The 14,819-nt window shown below is 47.5% G+C and overlaps 1 pseudogene across 1 annotated transcript; it reads left to right on the forward strand.

Moving 5' to 3' along the window:
* The first annotated feature begins 892 nt into the window (after positions 1-892).
* On the forward strand, positions 893-13,844 carry LOC146636531 (PLAC8-like protein 1; annotated as a pseudogene). Its single transcript, XR_014905463.1, has 7 exons — positions 893-1,129; positions 3,471-3,492; positions 8,117-8,228; positions 9,968-10,113; positions 10,354-10,492; positions 13,408-13,548; positions 13,786-13,844. The product of XR_014905463.1 is annotated as a PLAC8-like protein 1 (transcript).
* The last annotated feature ends 975 nt before the right edge of the window (positions 13,845-14,819 follow it).

Raw genomic sequence — 14,819 nt, forward strand, 5'->3', positions numbered from 1 at the left:
TTGTATAGATCACTTTGAGTAATCTGGGAGAGTAGAAAAGCACTATATAAGAATCAGTCCATTCATTTTCTGAACAGAGTTTTGTCGTGGTACTTTTGCACTATTATGTTCTGGCACATGTTGTTATTACATGGCTTGATTAAGGTACACATTAGGCTGACATCTTGGGCCAGAGCTGAAACTGTTCTGGGCCAGCACAGGGTCAGCAGTGTGTCTGCAACTGGCCTCGTGCTGGCCCATGTGTGGGCCACCTCTGGCAAACCAGATCTGGGCCACCAAAGGGCCGTCATTCTTTGCGGCATGTGGGCCATGTGTAAGCACATTGTGTGGACTAGATCCAGGCCATACCAATTTGGCTATGTGGGATGTAACAGCATTTTTGTGACCTACAACACTATTTCCACATGGATAAGTAAATATTTATCTATGTACATGTGCATTATTATCCAGTTAATCTCCTCTAGCAGCTCATTTAGTCATGGCTTCCAAGCATTCTTTTGTCTGTATGTCAGTAAATGTAGTGAAAGACTGACATATTGGGGCCAAATGTTTATGAATGTAACCAGTTTAGTTTGTTTGAGTGTGTGTGTTTGGAATGATCGCAGAAGTATTAACAGACTGGCACAAGGGGGTTTAAGATTTCACTCCTACCTCTATGTTCGCAAAATAAAAAAGTAGCCCAGCTACATCATGGCAGAATAGTAATATATTAAAAAACAGCATTTTCTATAGACTTTGTCTTCTTGACCATTTGTCTGTGAGGGTCTGGGCAGGCTGGGGCTGGTTCTGTTTTTAGTTTATGCTTGGTATGCTGTGGGCGGAGCTGCAGGGGCTGAGGTTTGTTCCACTCAGCTGTGTTTGAGCTCTGTCATTGGGGCGGCGTATTAAGAAGAAGCCAGAGTGGGAGTTATTATTGCAGCATTTGTGGTAACATTTAAACATTTAAGGCTCTCTGATGTTTGGCCCTGCTGCTGTAACTGCTGTAACAAGGTTACAACTGTAACAAGTTGTAACCTTGTTTGCTGTGATCTTTCACTCATCTGGCCGGATCACGCCACCATATTTGGATTCTCAGAGAAACTTAACCCTGCAAATATTAAGCTTCCTGGATTAAACTACAGTGTGACAAGTAAGCAGTATTCATTTGTTCCCATTTATTAATTTAGTTACAGCCAGATTTAGAGTTATTTATCTCTAACTTCTCTTTTCTCCCTCTTTCTTTTTTTTAAACCTGTCGTGTCAGGCACTTTTAGTAAAAACATGGTCTGAATGCTTTGTTGAGCCAAACACATTTGCTTTGCCAAGAGGAGCGCTGTAGACTCTGTATAGGCTCCTATTGGTACTCATTTCAGTTTATTTTATTATTCACATTATTATCAGACTGGTTATTATGCCAGGGCTGATAGGGGGTGAGGGCCAGGTTGGCAAAAGACAGAAGAAGAGATGATAATAAAGACAAGAAGGAGGAGGGATCGAAAAAGAAACGAAACAGAAAGAGAGAGAGAAAGAGAAAGAGGGGAGGGAATGGATGCCCATAGTCAAAAGGCAAGAGCCCCAGACAACCAGACGCAATGGGCAGTCCACCCTGGCAGAGGACAGTGGCCATGGCACGAGCCGAGGAAAAGTCAGATGGGGTGGCTGTGCGCTAAAGAGGTACAAAACATCCCAACTGCATCCCCTGAGGGCACAGGCCAGAAATCATGCCACAACACCTTGTCAGGTGCTCTGGAGCTACACGTCCAGTATTGGTCGTTGTAACAACGAGTGGGGAGCAGCAGGGAGGGGAACTCACCCTCCATAACAATGTCCCACAGGGAGAACCCCAGATCCAGGCATAGCAACACACACACACAACACACACACATCTGTGTAGTTTCTCCGCCTGTCAGGGTTCCTGGGTCGTTGACCCAGCATTTTCAGTTCATGTTCACTGTTTATTTTCCACATTTTTCATTTCCTGTTTCATTATGTTCAGCTGTGTACTCACCGGTCTCTCATTATCATCCTCATCAGTCCCTGTATTAAAACCCTCAGTTTCTCTCTGTTCTGGGTTGTGTCATTGTCGATGTGATGTTGTCGTTTCCGTGTGTGCTTTCAGTTCAGCCAGTCAGCGTTCGTTCACGTTCTGTTGATCTATTTTGTATAATAAACGCCATTCTCATCTTCAATCAAGCCACGAGTCCTTGTCCTCTCTTCCTCTCATCCACACACAAACCCCTGACACCGTCATCTAGGTCATGGTAATCTAACGAGGTTGGAATGAAAGCGACTGGACTTCTTTAAGTTTCTTAAAGATTTAACATCTTATCCATAAAACTTCTTCAGTTCTATGATCAAATAGTGGTGAGTCCCAGGTATTTAAATCCTAGCAGGAGTGTCCCTTAAGAGGGTCGATCACGTGCCTCATCACATGTGCCAAGGTGTGACAAAAGGCGTTGACTGAGTCTCATCTCTTCCATGTTGTGCCATGCGTTTACGAAGTGGCTCTTTGGTTTCTCCAATGTAGAAGTCTGAGCTCTCCTCGCTGCATTGCAGAGCAAATACCACATTGTTTAGTTGGTGTTTGGGAGTTTTGTCCTTGGGATGAACCAGTTTTTGTCTGTGTTTCTGGGTTTGAAGTTTGCTGGGATGCTGTGCTTGGAGAAGATTCTCTGATAAGCTTGCTACAGAAGGAATCACAATGTTGCTGACATGCCATGTTTGTATGAAAACTAGAGCACTATTAACACTGAGATGTGGCAGGAGCACATGACTGCTGCTCAGTAGTGCTCATCCACACCTTCCCCATCTCCCTCTTTAAGATGAGCACACGAAATCTGCACTCATCACCTCATTTAAGTTGCTATTTTCACTGTAAATAAAATCCTTTCACTGTTGTATGAGTCTGCTCTTTGGGTCCTGCTTTTGGCTCATCCTCATATTGTCTCCATTGTTCAAATCCTTATTTTATATTTAGGTAATTAATAGTTCATTGGTTGTGGGGGGGCTAGAGCCTATTCCAGCTACTGCAGGGCAGGCTACACCCACCAGTCTAACAAAAGGACTAACTTTATTGATATTTACATAAAACAAAGAAATTAAAAACTAATTTATAAATGAATTTATTAAGGCACACTTTATTGCACACTTAATTATTACATTTACATTTTGATGTCTGCGACTCTCCTGGTCCTCCTGTGTGTGTGTGTGTGTGTGTGTGTGTGTGTGTGTGTGTGTGTGTGTGTGTGTGTGTGTGTGTGTTCAGGATCTCTGTTACAATGTTACTGTTTTGGTTGTGCTGCATGAAAGACGTTGAGTGTGTATTAGGGAAGGTTAGTTACCGGAGCTGGAGAGTGAGTTATTCAGGCGAACTCTCAACAGCGTGTGTGTGCACGGAGCCCTTAACAGACTTGACCTCCACTTTCACTTCCTCTTTCTGATTTGTGGAAAGATGCTGAGTTTCCCAAATGTCTCATTTTGTTTTTTCTCAGAGAAAGAGAGAAGAAGAAGAAGGTAAGACATTCTTTCTTAAACTGATGAAGTGAATCATTGTGAACTCATGAATGTAATATTTGATGTAATTTTTCTCAGGAAGACATAGTTGCAATACATCAATGTAAATATGATGTAATTTGCATGGTGAACTCTTTCCTCTGTACTGTACACAAATCAGTGTTACAGCTGGTCCAAGGTATTTATAGATTTCCTTTGTCATATTTTCATATTCTAGCACTAAATGTCTTCATACACAAGAGCTATGTCAGGGTTCCTGGGTCGTTGACCCAGTGATTTCAGTTTGTTCATGTTCAGTTTGGTTTGCCACATTAATGTTCTCACTTCCTGTCTTTTCCCGTGTCAGCTTGTCTCCCGTGTCATTAGTCAGATTATGTTCAGCCCTGTACTCACCTGTTTCCAATCATTGTCATCATTCAACCTGTGTATTTAAGTTCCTCGGTTTCACCAGTTCTCTGTCGTGTCATTGATGTTAATGATGTATGTCTGATGTCGTCTGTATGTCCAGTCAGTCAGTCAGTCAGTCCTTTGTTCATTCATTCAGTCAGCCAGCCATTTCCTCCCTCTGTACTGTTTGCTCACTCCTTCGGCAATAAACATCCACCTTCACCTACCTGCCTGTGAGTCCAGCGTTTGGGTCCTCCTTCTCTCATCCACGACACTACCCTTGACAGAATGACACGACCCCGCGTTGTGGACCCAGCGGACCCTGAACTTTTCGAGCGGCAGGAGGCAGCGCTCCTTCGCTGGACGGAGGGGCTTCGGGGAAAACAGCGGCTCTTCGCGGAGAGAGAGCACGTCTTCGAGGGGACTCGCCTGGCTCTGGGCGGGCCTCGGAGACGCCACGTTCCCCCACCTGCTGCCTCAGCTGCACCGGAGCATTCGCCGCGGAGAGTGGGCGTCACAGCCCAAGCTTCGGCCGCTCGCTCTCCCGCCGCTTCGCTCCTCGCTCGCCCGCCAGCCTTTTCACTCTCCAGCCTTTCCGCCTCGCCACGGCACAGCGGCTACACCTCCCATCTCGGCTCAGCGGAGGCTACCGCGCCAGAGGCTCAGCCGTTTACCCGGCCCGCTTCCTCTTCCCGGGGGGAGCGGCGCACACGCCGCCATAAAACGGACTCTGTTCAGCAACTCCCGGTGGTGAGTTCCAGTGACTGTTTTCCACACCCCTCATCTGATTATCCACTTAAAACACACCACAGACTCTTTTCCGATTCATGGGGAGTTTCCCTCCTTGAGGATGATGTGGACTGGGAAGATCTTTTTTGCTCTGGCTCCCCAAAGACTGTTCAGTCAAAAACTGTAAATAGTGGTGGCAGAAAGACCGGAATACAACCCGATAGACTTGTCAGTGTCACTCACCCAGTCGTTATTTCCACTCCTATCAGTCAGCCTACACCCACTCCAGTGCCAGCTCCCAGGAGGAGGGCAGCTGCGACCCAGTCTACCTCCACACCCGCTCCTGTTTCTCGGGTGGGGGTGACTGGTGTCCAGCCACCTTCTGTGCCTGTCCCAGCGCCCAGGCTGAGGGCAGCCAGAACCCAGCCTGACCTCCCTGGAGGCTTGGAAGAGCTAACCGGTCCACCTACTACTTCACCCTTTCATCCACCTCCTGATCCAGCTTTTCACGCCCTCGCAGTATCACTGGTTAGACTAGCTGAACTGTCCCCTGCCCAGGCACCAGCCTTACGAGCCCAAGCCGTAATTTTATCTCCGTCACTAGCTCACTCTTTAGCTCAGCCATTAGCCTCACCGGCCTCTGTTTATCCGTCAGTCTCCTTAGTCCAATCAGTTCCCTCACCTGCTGTCCAGTCAGTTCAGTCACCTGTAGCTCAGTCTCCACCTGTCCTCCAGTCACCTGTAGCTCAGTCTCCACCTGTCCTCCAGTCACCTGTAGCTCAGTCTCCACCTGTCCTCCAGTCACCTGTAGCTCAGTCTCCACCTGTCCTCCAGTCACCTGTAGCTCAGTCTCCACCTGTCCTCCAGTCACCTGTAGCTCAGTCTCCACCTGTCCTCCAGTCACCTGTAGTCCAGTCTCCACCTGTCCTCCACTCTTCTGTAGCCCAGTCGCCTCCTGTTTCCCAGTCACCTGTCCACCATCCCGTCCAGTTCCCGGACCTGCAGCCACAGCACCCAGAGCCAGCTGTGAGCCTTCCTGCTTCTCAGCCAGGGGTTTCCGCACCCGCTGGCCCGGCCGCTCCTCAGCCAGGGGTTTCCGCACCCGCTGGCCCGGCCGCTCCTCAGCCAGGGGTTTCCGCACCCGCTGGCCCGGCCGCTCCTCAGCCAGGGGTTTCCGCACCCGCTGGCCCGGCCGCTCCTCAGCCAGGGGTTTCCGCACCCGCTGGCCCGGCCGCTCCTCAGCCAGGGGCCTCCGCGCCTGCTGGCCCTGCCTGTCTCCGGCCAGAGGCCTCCGCGCCTGCATCGCCTGGTCAGGCCTCTGCCTCAGCTGCACCCACGCCCGGCCCGGCCTCTGCCTCAGCTGCACCCACGCCCGGCCCGGCCTCTGCCTCAGCTGCAGCCTCAGAGCCTTCGTCCGCTGCAGCCTCAGAGCCTTCGTCCGCTGCAGCCTCAGAGCCTTCGTCCGCTGCAGCCTCAGAGCCTTCGTCCGCTGCAGCCTCAGAGCCTTCGTCCGCTGCAGCCTCAGAGCCTTCGTCCGCTGCAGCCTCAGAGCCTTCGTCCGCTGCAGCCTCAGAGCCTTCGTCCGCTGCAGCCTCAGAGCCTTCGTCCGCTGCAGCCTCAGAGCCTTCGTCCGCTGCAGCCTCAGAGCCTTCGTCCGCTGCAGCCTCAGAGCCTTCGTCCGCTGCAGCCTCAGAGCCTTCGTCCGCTGCAGCCTCAGAGCCTTCGTCCGCTGCAGCCTCAGAGCCTTCGTCCGCTGCAGCCTCAGAGCCTTCGTCCGCTGCAGCCTCAGAGCCTTCGTCCGCTGCAGCCTCAGAGCCTTCGTCCGCTGCAGCCTCAGAGCCTTCGTCCGCTGCAGCCTCAGAGCCTTCGTCCGCTGCAGCCTCAGAGCCTTCGTCCGCTGCAGCCTCAGAGCCTTCGTCCGCTGCAGCCTCAGAGCCTTCGTCCGCTGCAGCCTCAGAGCCTTCGTCCGCTGCAGCCTCAGAGCCTTCGTCCGCTGCAGCCTCAGAGCCTTCGTCCGCTGCAGCCTCAGAGCCTTCGTCCGCTGCAGCCTCAGAGCCTTCGTCCGCTGCAGCCTCAGAGCCTTCGTCCGCTGCAGCCTCAGAGCCTTCGTCCGCTGCAGCCTCAGAGCCTTCGTCCGCTGCAGCCTCAGAGCCTTCGTCCGCTGCAGCCTCAGAGCCTTCGTCCGCTGCAGCCTCAGAGCCTTCGTCCGCTGCAGCCTCAGAGCCTTCGTCCGCTGCAGCCTCAGAGCCTTCGTCCGCTGCAGCCTCAGAGCCTTCGTCCGCTGCAGCCTCAGAGCCTTCGTCCGCTGCAGCCTCAGAGCCTTCAGCCTCAGAGCCTTCAGCCTCAGAGCCTTCAGCCTCAGAGCCTTCAGCCTCAGAGCCTTCAGCCTCGCCTGGGTCTGGAGCTAAACGGCCATTTTCTAGACCGCTGGCTAGGCCTCTGGCCGGGCGCCATCGCCGTCGTGGGCGGCCCACAGACCCTCTTCGCCTGAGTGGCCGCCGTCGCCTTCCGCACGGCCGGCCCCCCGACCGCCTTCGCCTGAGTGGCCGCCGTCGCCTTCCGCACGGCCGGCCCCCCGACCGCCTTCGCCTGAGTGGCCGCCGTCGCCTTCCGCACGGCCGGCCCCCCGAACTGTGCCCACGTCGCCGCCGTTGCTTTCCACGCGGTCGGCCCCCGGACCAGTGCTGTCGCCGTTGCCGTCCGCACGGTCGGCCCCCTGAACTGTCTCGTCTCGGCCGCGGGCCGCGTGGACGCCCACCTGAACTGTCTCGTCTCGGCCGCGGGCCGCGTGGACGCCCACCTGAACTGTCTCGTCTCGGCCGCGGGCCGCGTGGACGCCCACCTGAACTGTCTCGTCTCGGCCGCGGGCCGCGGGGGCGCCCACCTGAACTGTCTTGGTGTGGACTCCGTCCCTCCGTCCTGGGCCCCCTCCGCCCACCCTGTTCTGGTTTTTTTTTCTTCTTTCTCTTTTGGCCGTCGGGTGCCGGCCTTTGAAGGGGGGGGTACTGTCAGGGTTCCTGGGTCGTTGACCCAGTGATTTCAGTTTGTTCATGTTCAGTTTGGTTTGCCACATTAATGTTCTCACTTCCTGTCTTTTCCCGTGTCAGCTTGTCTCCCGTGTCATTAGTCAGATTATGTTCAGCCCTGTACTCACCTGTTTCCAATCATTGTCATCATTCAACCTGTGTATTTAAGTTCCTCGGTTTCACCAGTTCTCTGTCGTGTCATTGATGTTAATGATGTATGTCTGATGTCGTCTGTATGTCCAGTCAGTCAGTCAGTCAGTCAGTCAGTCAGTCAGTCCTTTGTTCATTCATTCAGTCAGCCAGCCATTTCCTCCCTCTGTACTGTTTGCTCACTCCTTCGGCAATAAACATCCACCTTCACCTACCTGCCTGTGAGTCCAGCGTTTGGGTCCTCCTTCTCTCATCCACGACACTACCCTTGACAAGCTATAACCACTAAAACATTTCAGTCTGCGTCTTCATTTCTGTCTTGTTTCCTACAGTCATGGCTACCATCCACCAGCAGACCACCGAGGTGGTGACAGTCACCAGGGCTTTTCAAAACTCTAGCCAATGGAGCACCGACCTCTGACTGCTGCTCTGATATGGACACCTGTAAGTGAACCCAGCAAACTCTACAAACAGCAGGGATTTCAACATGAGCGATTTCCTCAGCTTTGTTTCAGACTTTGTTTGCAGTAAGGTAGCAGAGAGTCTGATGTCAGTAAAAAATCAAGAAGATAAAATATCTGAGACTGTCTCATAACAATAACCATTTAGTAGCATTATGGAGTCAGAGTGCTCTAAGCGAACTGGGAAACTAGTCTCTGAACACTTTAATGTTTAGTTTAACCTTCTGAAATTTAATGAACGCCATAACATGACTGACCTAACATGTAATGACATTATCAACAGTGTGGAGGCATAAATGCTGTGGTGAAGGTGTTTCTGCAGGTAGAAGCAAATATCTTTTCATTGGTTGAGTAAGAAAGGCTGCGAGGATGAGGAGCCAAACACTGGACCTACAGGCAGGTTATTAAAAGGACTATTTTAATTTTAGCTGACTGGAAACTGGAACAAACTCATGCCATCCACCAAAAAAAGTTAAAAAAAAAAATGGTAGCTGAAAACTTCAAATGAACCACTCAATGAGGTGACCAAACAGAACACATGCAGATCATGTGATGTGAAGAGGAAGCACGTGCACAGGGAACACACAAATTGAAAGCAAGAATGAGAAGTGTTTAAATACCCAGAGAACTAATTGAAACCTCACATGAAGGCAACATTCTCAGGGTTTGGCATTTCTTCTCTTTCTTCCTGTCTTTTGGTTTCTACCAAAGCTACCAAAAAACATGACAAGGGTGAACTAAAGCAGCAAAGTTGTCATGATCCTGGGTCGGTGACTCAGTGTTTTGTGTTTTGAATTATTTATAGTCTTTGCTTCATTATTGCCATGACAAAAGTATGTGTTTTAGTAAACACTGCTATTTGACACATTAAATATAATTTCATACAATTTCATAATTTATTTAGAGCAGCTCACCTGTAATGAAAGTGGTAGTTTTGTTGTGCATGTATGCCTGACATCATTGGCCTGCTCCCAGATCTGGACCAGGGCATCTCTGAGCTCCTGGATAGTCTGAGGTGCAACCTGGCACTGTCAGATGGACCGAAACATAATGTCCCAAAGGTACTTCACAGGATTAGGTCAGGTATGAACTTCAACATCCTGCATACTTTCGGTACGAGGCCAAGCATTGTCGTGGACCAAATGCACCAGCGTAAGGTCTAACAGTGAGTCCATGGTTTCATCCTAATGACAGTCAGGGTGTCGGGTCTGTGTGTCCCTCCATGGATATCCCTCCCCAGGCCATCACTGACCCACCAGCAAACCACTCATGCTGAAAGATGTTACACCAGCATAACGTTCTCCATGGCTTCACCAGATCCTTTCACATCTGTCACATAAGCTCACAGTGAACTTGCTCTCAGGGCACCCTCATGAAGTCTGTTTCTGATTGTTCAGTCAGAGACTTTTACACTAGCTGGTGGTCATTTATAGCTTTGGCAATGCTCATCCTGTTCCTCCTTGCATAAAGGAACAGATACGTGTCCTTCTGATGGATAAGCGGCCTTCTGTGGGGGTTGTCTCATTGTTGTTTCTCTTGTGCAGCTATTCTTAATTTCGTTAACATCAAAGTACCTGAAACTGATAACCAACCGTCTCTGCTGCTTAACTGACCACATCAATATCCAGGCGATTTAACTGAGTGGATGTGATAATCTGACTGAAAAGTGCTCCTTACATTTTTTGTTGTGCAGTTTAAATCTGTATATTTTTTTATCTGAAGGTTGCTGCGGCTTTTGGTGCTTCCCCTGCATGCAGTGCATGACAGTTAGTAAACATGGATGGTGCTGCTGCGCATCACTCCTGGATATTTGCGGCGTGGTGTCCTGCTTACTCCGCCAGTCCATCAGAGAGCAACACAACATCGAAGTAAGGCTGGGTTAGAGATGGAGGGGCTATGTTACAGACAAGATTTAAAAGATGGAGGTGGCCACTAGAGGAAGTGAAGTTTTGAGTCTTCCACATTGGCTTCACTTTTAAACCTTGGAGGTTGCTGCTTGATTTTCTTTCTAGTCACGTTGGTTTGGGTCCAGAATAATGAAAAATCTGTGTGTCTTAATTGACTGGATGCCAGCGCTGTTGCTTATTTTGTTCTTCTCCACCCTGCAGGGTTCTGGCTGTGAGGACTGGTGCACAGTACTTTTCTGTTACCCCTGTGCCTGGTGCCAGATGCATCGTGAGCAGAAGATCAGGGAGAACCAGCCCGCCAGCGCAACTGTGATCACCACACAGGTCATTCGTGGATATGGTACAACCAGTTTGGCTGTTGGCTAAGGGCTTATGTCACCGCTGAAGCCATATTTTTTTTACTTTTGCTGACTTATTAATGTGCTGAATGGTATATGAGGAAAGGTGTCTGGCCATAAAAATACTTTTTTACACAATATTGTGGCTGTTATTGTAATAGTTTTCTTCTACAGAGCTGAGTTTAACCAGTGTTCAAATAAAAACTATTCAAATTCACTATTGTGATATGACAGTGATAAGGACATCGTAAGTAAGACCTTCCATACTTCTCTTTATATACTCATAGTAAATGTACTGTACAGTGGGTGATGGTCATTATCCATTGCTTGTTTTGATGCACTTCCCAATCACACAACACTTTAGAGCAGCGGTCCGCAACCTTTTTTGCGCCACGGACCGGTTTATGCCCGACAATATTTTCACGGACCGGCCTTTAAGGTGTCGCGGATAAATACAACAAAATAAAACTAGTACCGGTACTGAAAAAAGAAGATTTATTCATAACACACGTGAAAAGACCCAGGAAGACCGAGTAAACGATAAAAACGGTAACAAAATAACGCTGAAAACCGATAAAAACCCTGAAAACTATACATTTCACACCTGAGCCTCAACTCTCGCGGCCCGGTACCAAACGATTCACGGACCGGTACCGGTCCGAGGCCCGGGGGTTGGGGACCGCTGTTTTAGAGTATTGGATGAAACTGCTTTGTGCTTATTCTTTGACAGCTTTTACATCTATCTTTGTGTTCCTGCCATCATCAGTATAAACAAGGTGACTTCCATCCACAAACTCATGATTGTAGTTAGTTTCAGCACTTCACTGTAACGTGCTTCCTTCTACTTTCTTTTTCTCATGATTGGTCCTGAATATAAAGTAATGAGGGCTGGGTCAAGACATCTGCACAGTACTGTATCTGTTTTATTTGAAAGTTGAAATTATTATCCATCCATCTTCATCCGCTTTATCCGAGGCCGGGTCGCAGGGGCAGCAGCCTAAGCAAAGAGGCCCAGACCTCCCTCTCCCCAGCCACCTCCTCCAGCTTATCCGGGGGAATACCAAGGCGTTCCCAGGCCAGCCGAGAGATATAATCTCTCCAGCGTGTCCTGGGTCTGCCCGGGGCCTCCTCCCAGTGGGACATGCCTGGAACACCTCACCCAGGAGGCGCCCAGGGGGCATCCTTGTCAGATGCCCGAACCACCTCAGCTGGCTCCTTTCGATGTGGAGCAGCAGCTGCTCTACTCTGAGCCCCTCCCGGATGGCCGAACTTCTCACCCTATCTCTAAGGGAGAGGCCAGCCACCCTTCGGAGGAAGCTCATTTCTGCTGCTTGTATCCGCGATCTCTTTCTTTCGGTCACTACCCACAGCTCGTGGCCATAGGTGAGGGTAGGGACGTAGATCGACCGGTAAATTGAAATTATTAAACTGATTAAATGATTCAAAGTGCTTGAAGTGCTTTTACCTCCGGTTTCTTTAAACCAGCTTTCTGAGTGGCTGTCAATCGCAAACAGAACGTGAAGCTTTAAATATTTTCTACATTTGGCAAAATAATTATTAAATAAAATTGAAATGTATTAAGTGAGAGAATTAAACAGTTTGTTAGGGCTATCATTTAGTGTCTGACAGGACTTTAACTGTTAACGGTAAGAAGATTTGGTCACATGTAAATGCCTTCGTGAATCAGTCACAATTCAGTGATTAAATCATTTCTCTATGACAAATCTACCTTTACATCATTTGTTTGTCAGCTATATCACATAAAAAGTACAAAGTCAAATTACTGAGAAAGTGGAACATAAGAAATGTTTTACTTCTTTTAGAAATGTGAAACTATAGGATCTGGCAGAGAATGAACCGTCCACGTTTCTCTCTAGTACTGTCGTATGCAAAACTAGTGTGGCACCAGGGGTGGTAAGAGATTATTTTAGGGTGGTCCATGCCATCCGTGCAGATCCGCCCCTGTCTGCATCACACATGTTGGTTAGCAAGAGGAAATTCCTCTTTTATGAAACGGAATCACGGAAGGCTAATGACCGATCTTAGAGAAGTAAAAGCAGACCAGCATGCACCTGACTCTGGTCTCCCCTCGGTTTACCATTAAAGACCAGAGGTTTACCGAAAATGTGCATGCGCAAACCTCCAGAAACTAGTTACTGGCCACTCAGCTTGCTGTAAACAGGACACAGACGCCTTTAAACACAAGGTGGCAGTATTGTACAGCATGAACGCAAACAGGTGAGGAGCCTCATGACAGTGCGGTCTTTAAAGGAACTTTGCCTACTATAAGAAACCATTAAAATGCATATAAGCTTCTCACCAAAATGCACATGTAATTGTATTTAATAAGGTCTGTACTGTAAACTGTATGTATGTTTCAATGAGGTCATTTCACTCAAAGTTCTTAGTGAAGAAACATCACTTTGTCACCCTTATGAGTACTTTTAAATGTGTGACGCCAACTAGTAATCTCCTTCAAGCCAAGACCTTAATAAAATAAATGCGTGCATTAGAATTCACATACAGTCTATTCCACAGTGATTTCTAGGTACCTGATATGTTAATAGCAAAACTCAAGTGTTTGAGTCTCATTATCGTCATCAGAACAAAAAAAGAGATGCAGGTCTGTGACCAGGATGCAGGTCTAGTTGGTGTTTCAAAATGCAAACAGACAGAGCGTCTCGCTGCAGTAGACAGTGGCTTTGGTTGTGCTCTTGTTGCATTTGGGTTTAATATTGTAGTAGATACTTTAAGGCATTCATTTTCCAAATGTAATAAATAAATGTATATATACACAGTCTATATGTTGTTGGTTATTCTGGCAGTGCAGTCTGTAAATAATATTTTTAAAGCAGGTATCTACTGCTGTTGATATGTTTTTCTTTCTTCTTCTTCTTCTTTTTTTTTTTTTTTTTAGCAAGGAACCAGCAACAGCAGAACACAATCGGGATTGAGCAAAAGACAATGTTGCACCATTTGGCGCTGCAGTCTTGGAGCTGTGCACACGCTCAGTGCCATGAATGCAGACATGATTCAGTAACTGAGGATGCACATGGGAGTAAAGGACTCTTCTTGACATACATCAGTTTTGGAAGCTATCAGGAACAAGAACAAAAGAAAATAGTGTCACTGAATCGGCTTAAAGAAACAAGCATGCTAAAAATTCAATTTAAAAAACCCTGAAGACTTTATGCATGTGTCAAAATAGTAAGCAAATGAAAGTGTATTATGTGAAAGTTTTAAATAGATTGTAACAGACTGACCTGTTTGTGTGTCTGACCGGACACATTTGAAGATACAGAAAAGGACTGTCGCAAGAACATGAGCACAGAGATTGTGGCCGTGTGGTCATGATATTGTTTCAACTTCCTGTTACAGTGTTTCACGTTACTACTTGTTCTCTTTTTGCCTTACCTTCCCATTACAGTTATATCATTTGATCATTAGTAAGTACAGCCACTTACTCTTTTAAATAATTCTTTATTTGAAAAATTGCAAATATATTTTCCTTGCTTCAGTTTTTTAAGAAACTGTAAGCTGTTTTCTTCTAGTATTAGTTTAAGGTTTTAAACGTAGTTTAGGTTTCAGGTTCCTAAAGAACTGTTTGCGTCACAGATCAGTGCAAAAACATGGCCAACCACCAACAATGTCTCTGTCAAGGAAAAACAGTAGGTCATGGTTCTTCTTTTCTCATAAATTTACTATCAGCAGAAGACGTTGCAGACACAACAGCTTCTGTAAATACAAACACACTTTTGACAGGCTTTTGTTTTAAGATAACAACACTTCCTCTCAATTGCCCTAACCCACTCGGACCTCTACCTCAAGAATTTAATGCCACGTGTTTCTCAGCAGCGCAAAGTTTGCTTTTATAAAATGCATCTCCTGCTTTTATTGTGAAAATTGTCATTTCATATTATTCAGGAAGCAGGCTGGAAAAGACGGCATCAGCCAATAAAAGGACAGGAAATATTGATATAATGTTTCATTCATTTTTATTTAAAGACAATAAATTAACATGTAGATACATTTTTAGTCTGTGCAAAAGACTTGAGCCACCCCTCATGTTTAAAAAACTTTTCCCAAGGAGCCAGACTTTTAATTGTAATTTTTAAGGTGGTCTTGAGAAATAGTTCTCCAGGTTTTCTGAAGGTCTTTCATTGGCTGCTTTTTCACTCATTTTCAGTGCAGTCCCTGTATCTGTCAGATAGGTATCTGACAGAAAACCATGCTCGACGATGGTGATCATGATAATATGACAACAACAGTGACCTATAAATCATCCAACCAACATCCAAAGAAGAGCTTGGAAATCAAGAAGCCTGGAGA

Source organism: Diplotaxodon limnothrissa, linkage group LG3, assembly GCF_057381915.1.
Source record: "Diplotaxodon limnothrissa isolate DT_005_m linkage group LG3, D_limnothrissa_male_GT1.1, whole genome shotgun sequence".
Taxonomy (NCBI): Eukaryota; Metazoa; Chordata; class Actinopteri; order Cichliformes; family Cichlidae; genus Diplotaxodon; species Diplotaxodon limnothrissa.